This window comes from Schistocerca serialis, unplaced genomic scaffold (genome assembly GCF_023864345.2).
Source record: "Schistocerca serialis cubense isolate TAMUIC-IGC-003099 unplaced genomic scaffold, iqSchSeri2.2 HiC_scaffold_1145, whole genome shotgun sequence".
Lineage (NCBI taxonomy): Eukaryota > Metazoa > Arthropoda > Insecta > Orthoptera > Acrididae > Schistocerca > Schistocerca serialis.
This window is the reverse complement of record NW_026047343.1, coordinates 62,501-68,966: the sequence shown is the minus strand read 5'-3', so window position 1 is coordinate 68,966 and position 6,466 is coordinate 62,501.

Sequence of the window (6,466 nt, the reverse complement as noted above, 5' to 3'; positions counted from 1 at the left end):
GCTGCGTCAACTAGAGCTGAGCAGCCGGCCGCCCGGGAGTGTGTCCCGGGGGCCCGCGCGAACACGCAAGCGTCCGCTCAATTATTCTGCAAACAGGAGGAGGCTGAGCTCCCCTGCACAACACACCTCGAAACCCTCTCAGGTCCCGGCGGCGCGCAGCGCCGTCCTAAGTACTTGGTCGGGTTCGAGAGAGGCGCAATCGCCCGGAGTTAGGCGAGTAGACGCTTTAGGTGCGACCACCCGTGCTCCCAACTGAGCTTGCCGCTGCCGACAGAGGCCCGGGAGCGTGCTGTCGTGGCATTGCCGGCGGGAGACAACACGCGCCACCTACGGTGACCGGCAGCTCCAACGCCAGCGCCACAGAAGGACAAAAGCCCCACTTGGGTGCCGAAGCGAACTCTCCCAGCACAGCGCACGCGCCAACACGTCCGCACAGCTGCGATACAAACCACCTGCGAGAACCGCTGGGGCGACCGAGCAGCAGACGGCGTCGCGGCGCCGAGCGCCGGGCGGCGGCGCATCCTCAGCGCACACAGTCCTCAATCGGACCAGCACACTGCAGATGGCCACCGCGCTTCGCACCGGGCCCGCGAGGGGACCTACTTTGGCCGCAAGGCGCCGCGAGCAGGGGGCGCCGGCGCGCAGCTGCGCCGCCTGCCGCGTCCGTCGGCCGGCGCGCCTGCCACTGGCCGCCCCCACCAGCCGGCTGTAGCGCGTGCGCCCACGCACCGCGCTGCCAGCACGCCGGGCGGCCCCCCCTCACCGGCCGGGGACGGTCCACCCAGCCACCGCCGCGTATCGCCTCACACCCAGATCCCCTTTCGCGTTCGTGGGCATGGTGGGTCCCCTTTCACGTTCGTGGGCATGGTGGGTATCCCTGAAACAACCGGTTAATAGCTCGACCGATCGTCGCCAACACTGATTCACCTCTAGCGAGAACAACCGCACCACAACGGGTTACCTGTTGTTCATTTGCGTAACGTCACCAGCAAACGTAGACGTCCATCGCCATTTGCAACGAGTATTGCATGCCTGTGTCAGGTGTCACAACACACTACGTCTGCCCACATAGACGCAACAACATGTGCACGCCTCGAGAACACGTGGAAGGTAGCCCCCGTACGTATGCGGTGTCCATTGCGCGAACGACTGTCAGCCGGCCTCTGCAGGATGTCGCAGATGTGGAACGCGGTGCAACATGCTATCACGGTGTGTGAGAAGAGACGACTACGTCCGAATACACGCTCCACTACATCAACAGACTGCTCATGCTGATCGCCATCCAGGGCGTCCGTTCCTCCCACACGTCTGAATGGCGTACCACACTGCAATCCAGCTCTTATAGGGAGACGACACGTAGCTGCGTGCACAATATTTGGACTGTATGGTCTGCCGTTGCTAGGCGCAGTCGTCGTACGGTCACACATGTGCCACGATGTATCATTCAGTACATACGGACCAATGTGCAGTACAGTTTGTGGGTTTTGCGTACATCGGCGGACAGGTGACAGGCCGTACCACAACGTAGGCTGAGTACGTCGGCATGCGAAGGGCATTGAACATGCAAACTTCTCAACGACCAGCTTGCGAAGGCAGGGGGGAAGGGGGGGGGGCATGTACGTCCTGCTGCTATCCACATTACAGTGTATAGCAGGAGCATGTGGAAAGTCAGCAACACCTGCAAGGTGTTTAACATGACGCGATACACAGGGGACCGGGCAGTGCGAATAGCGAACTATATTGCGAGGGTTGCGGTTAGGCAACACTACACTAATTTAACGAGTTGCATAACAATTACAGAGCAGGTTCAGCGACAACGTGCGTCAGGTTAAGGCGCAATATAGGTTAGGTTGAGGCACAATATAGGTTAGGTTAAGGCACAAATTGGGTTACGTTAAGGCACAACATGGGTTACGTTAAGGCACAACATGGGTTACGTTAAGGCACAAATTAGGTTACGTTAAGGCACAAATTAGGTTACGTTAAGGCACAAATTAGGTTACGTTAAGGCACAAATTAGGTTACGTTAAGGCACAAATTAGGTTACGTTAAGGCACAAATTAGGTTACGTTAAGGCACAAATTAGGTTACGTTAAGGCACAAATTAGGTTACGTTAAGGCACAAATTAGGTTACGTTAAGGCACAAATTAGGTTACGTTAAGGCACAAATTAGGTTACGTTAAGGCACAAATTAGGTTACGTTAAGGCACAAATTAGGTTACGTTAAGGCACAAATTAGGTTACGTTAAGGCACAAATTAGGTTACGTTAAGGCACAAATTAGGTTACGTTAAGGCACAAATTAGGTTACGTTAAGGCACAAATTAGGTTACGTTAAGGCACAAATTAGGTTACGTTAAGGCACAAATTAGGTTACGTTAAGGCACAAATTAGGTTACGTTAAGGCACAAATTAGGTTACGTTAAGGCACAAATTAGGTTACGTTAAGGCACAAATTAGGTTACGTTAAGGCACAAATTAGGTTACGTTAAGGCACAAATTAGGTTACGTTAAGGCACAAATTAGGTTACGTTAAGGTACAATATGGGTTAGGTTAAGGTACAATATGGGTTAGGTTAAGGTACAATATGGGTTAGGTTAAGGTACAATATGGGTTAGGTTAAGGTACAATATGGGTTAGGTTAAGGCACAACGTAGGTTAGGTTAAGGCACAACATAGGTTAGGTTAAGGCACAACATAGGTTAGGTTAAGGCACAACATAGGTTAGGTTAAGGCACAACATAGGTTAGGTTAAGGCACAACATAGGTTAGGTTAAGGCACAACATAGGTTAGGTTAAGGCACAACATAGGTTAGGTTAAGGCACAACGTAGGTTAGGTTAAGGCACAACGTAGGTTAGGTTAAGGCACAACGTAGGTTAGGTTAAGGCACAACGTAGGTTAGGTTAAGGCACAACGTAGGTTAGGTTAAGGCACAACGTAGGTTAGGTTAAGGCACAACGTAGGTTAGGTTAAGGCACAACGTAGGTTAGGTTAAGGCACAACGTAGGTTAGGTTAAGGCACAACGTAGGTTAGGTTAAGGCACAACGTAGGTTAGGTTAAGGCACAACGTAGGTTAGGTTAAGGCACAACGTAGGTTAGGTTAAGGCACAACGTAGGTTAGGTTAAGGCACAACGTAGGTTAGGTTAAGGCACAACGTAGGTTAGGTTAAGGCACAACGTAGGTTAGGTTAAGGCACAACGTAGGTTAGGTTAAGGCACAACGTAGGTTAGGTTAAGGCACAACGTAGGTTAGGTTAAGGCACAACGTAGGTTAGGTTAAGGCACAACGTAGGTTAGGTTAAGGCACAACGTAGGTTAGGTTAAGGCACAACGTAGGTTAGGTTAAGGCACAACGTAGGTTAGGTTAAGGCACAACGTAGGTTAGGTTAAGGCACAACGTAGGTTAGGTTAAGGCACAACGTAGGTTAGGTTAAGGCACAACGTAGGTTAGGTTAAGGCACAACGTAGGTTAGGTTAAGGCACAACGTAGGTTAGGTTAAGGCACAACGTAGGTTAGGTTAAGGCACAACGTAGGTTAGGTTAAGGCACAACGTAGGTTAGGTTAAGGCACAACGTAGGTTAGGTTAAGGCACAACGTAGGTTAGGTTAAGGCACAACGTAGGTTAGGTTAAGGCACAACGTAGGTTAGGTTAAGGCACAACGTAGGTTAGGTTAAGGCACAACGTAGGTTAGGTTAAGGCACAACGTAGGTTAGGTTAAGGCACAACGTAGGTTAGGTTAAGGCACAACGTAGGTTAGGTTAAGGCACAACGTAGGTTAGGTTAAGGCACAACGTAGGTTAGGTTAAGGCACAACGTAGGTTAGGTTAAGGCACAACGTAGGTTAGGTTAAGGCACAACGTAGGTTAGGTTAAGGCACAACGTAGGTTAGGTTAAGGCACAACGTAGGTTAGGTTAAGGCACAACGTAGGTTAGGTTAAGGCACAACGTAGGTTAGGTTAAGGCACAACATAGGTTAGGTTAAGGCACAACATAGGTTAGGTTAAGGCACAACATAGGTTAGGTTAAGGCACAACATAGGTTAGGTTAAGGCACAACATAGGTTAGGTTAAGGCACAACATAGGTTAGGTTAAGGCACAACGTAGGTTAGGTTAAGGCACAACGTAGGTTAGGTTAAGGCACAACGTAGGTTAGGTTAAGGCACAACGTAGGTTAGGTTAAGGCACAACGTAGGTTAGGTTAAGGCACAACGTAGGTTAGGTTAAGGCACAACGTAGGTTAGGTTAAGGCACAACGTAGGTTAGGTTAAGGCACAACGTAGGTTAGGTTAAGGCACAACGTAGGTTAGGTTAAGGCACAACGTAGGTTAGGTTAAGGCACAACGTAGGTTAGGTTAAGGCACAACGTAGGTTAGGTTAAGGCACAACGTAGGTTAGGTTAAGGCACAACGTAGGTTAGGTTAAGGCACAACGTAGGTTAGGTTAAGGCACAACGTAGGTTAGGTTAAGGCACAACGTAGGTTAGGTTAAGGCACAACGTAGGTTAGGTTAAGGCACAACGTAGGTTAGGTTAAGGCACAACGTAGGTTAGGTTAAGGCACAACGTAGGTTAGGTTAAGGCACAACGTAGGTTAGGTTAAGGCACAACGTAGGTTAGGTTAAGGCACAACGTAGGTTAGGTTAAGGCACAACGTAGGTTAGGTTAAGGCACAACGTAGGTTAGGTTAAGGCACAACGTAGGTTAGGTTAAGGCACAACGTAGGTTAGGTTAAGGCACAACGTAGGTTAGGTTAAGGCACAACGTAGGTTAGGTTAAGGCACAACGTAGGTTAGGTTAAGGCACAACGTAGGTTAGGTTAAGGCACAACATAGGTTAGGTTAAGGCACAACATAGGTTAGGTTAAGGCACAACATAGGTTAGGTTAAGGCACAACATAGGTTAGGTTAAGGCACAACATAGGTTAGGTTAAGGCACAACATAGGTTAGGTTAAGGCACAACATAGGTTAGGTTAAGGCACAACATAGGTTAGGTTAAGGCACAACATAGGTTAGGTTAAGGCACAACATAGGTTAGGTTAAGGCACAACATAGGTTAGGTTAAGGCACAACGTAGGTTAGGTTAAGGCACAACGTAGGTTAGGTTAAGGCACAACGTAGGTTAGGTTAAGGCACAACGTAGGTTAGGTTAAGGTACAACGTAGGTTAGGTTAAGGTACAACGTAGGTTAGGTTAAGGTACAACGTAGGTTAGGTTAAGGTACAACGTAGGTTAGGTTAAGGTACAACGTAGGTTAGGTTAAGGTACAACGTAGGTTAGGTTAAGGTACAACGTAGGTTAGGTTAAGGTACAACGTAGGTTAGGTTAAGGTACAACGTAGGTTAGGTGAAGGCGCAATGTAGGTTAGGTTAAGGTACGATATACCTTAGGTTAAGGTACAATATCGCTTAGGTTAAGGTACAATATAGCTTAGGTTAAGGTACACGTTGTAGGGAAAGGTGTATTTTGGGGGGGGAGGGGGCGGCAGGTTCGTTGATAGTGATTATCGTAAGTGCATGCCTGCGGGATCATCCGATTTGTCACGTCAGGATGCACTTGTGGCTCATGACAGGCGGCGCTCCGATTCCAAGGTTGTGGCAGATCTGTGTCTTTCATTCCTGCCATTGTTTGTGTACTGTGACAGGAGGCAGTATTGTGATGTTGGGTGCACCCCTGTGTAGGACATGTGTGGGTGTTCGTGGCTTAGCTGAGCAATGGCGGATGTCGGAAGGGTGGGATATTCTGTTTTCTGGGTGGACCTCCCGGTCTGGTTATGATAGTGTGGATTGTGTAATGTGGCGGAGAGGATGCACCGGATGTTCTTCCATGCTGGTGGTTAGATATTGTGTGTGTGCCTGTTAGAGGCAGAGAGTAGTGTGTGATAGTGTCTGGCTGACGTGTGGTTCTCATTGTGTGCAGAGTCTTTCAGCATGTATAGGGACGGTTGTATATATTATCTGTATTCTGATGGCTCTGCATCTATTACTAATCAGTGCCGTGTATACGGTTACTCTGGTTCCAGTCGAAACTGTTCTATCTCTGTACATTAGTGACACTGCGGCTCCACTATGTTGCCGCCCCTGTCGGCCGTTTCCCCCAGTGTGTGGCTAATGATTATCAGCAATCAGTCTATTAGTCAATACCGGTAGTGTGACGACGTGAAATGTCCGGGATGGGGGAAGCTACACGCTTCCCGTGGGTCAGGGCCTAGAAAGACTCTTCCCACGCAGGAGGCTCGGACTGTCATTACTCTTCCGAGAAATATATTTGCCCAGCGTTTTTTGCGACTGCGAGTGCGACGCGTACGAGTACCGACATGGATGGGGCGCTTCCTAGCTGATCGCTCAGCATCGGAGAAATATATTTGCCCAACGTTTTTTGCGACTGCGAGTGCAACGCCCAAGGGTACCGACGTGGATGGGGCGCTTCCTAGCTGATCGCTCGGCATGGGAATCCGTACAGTGA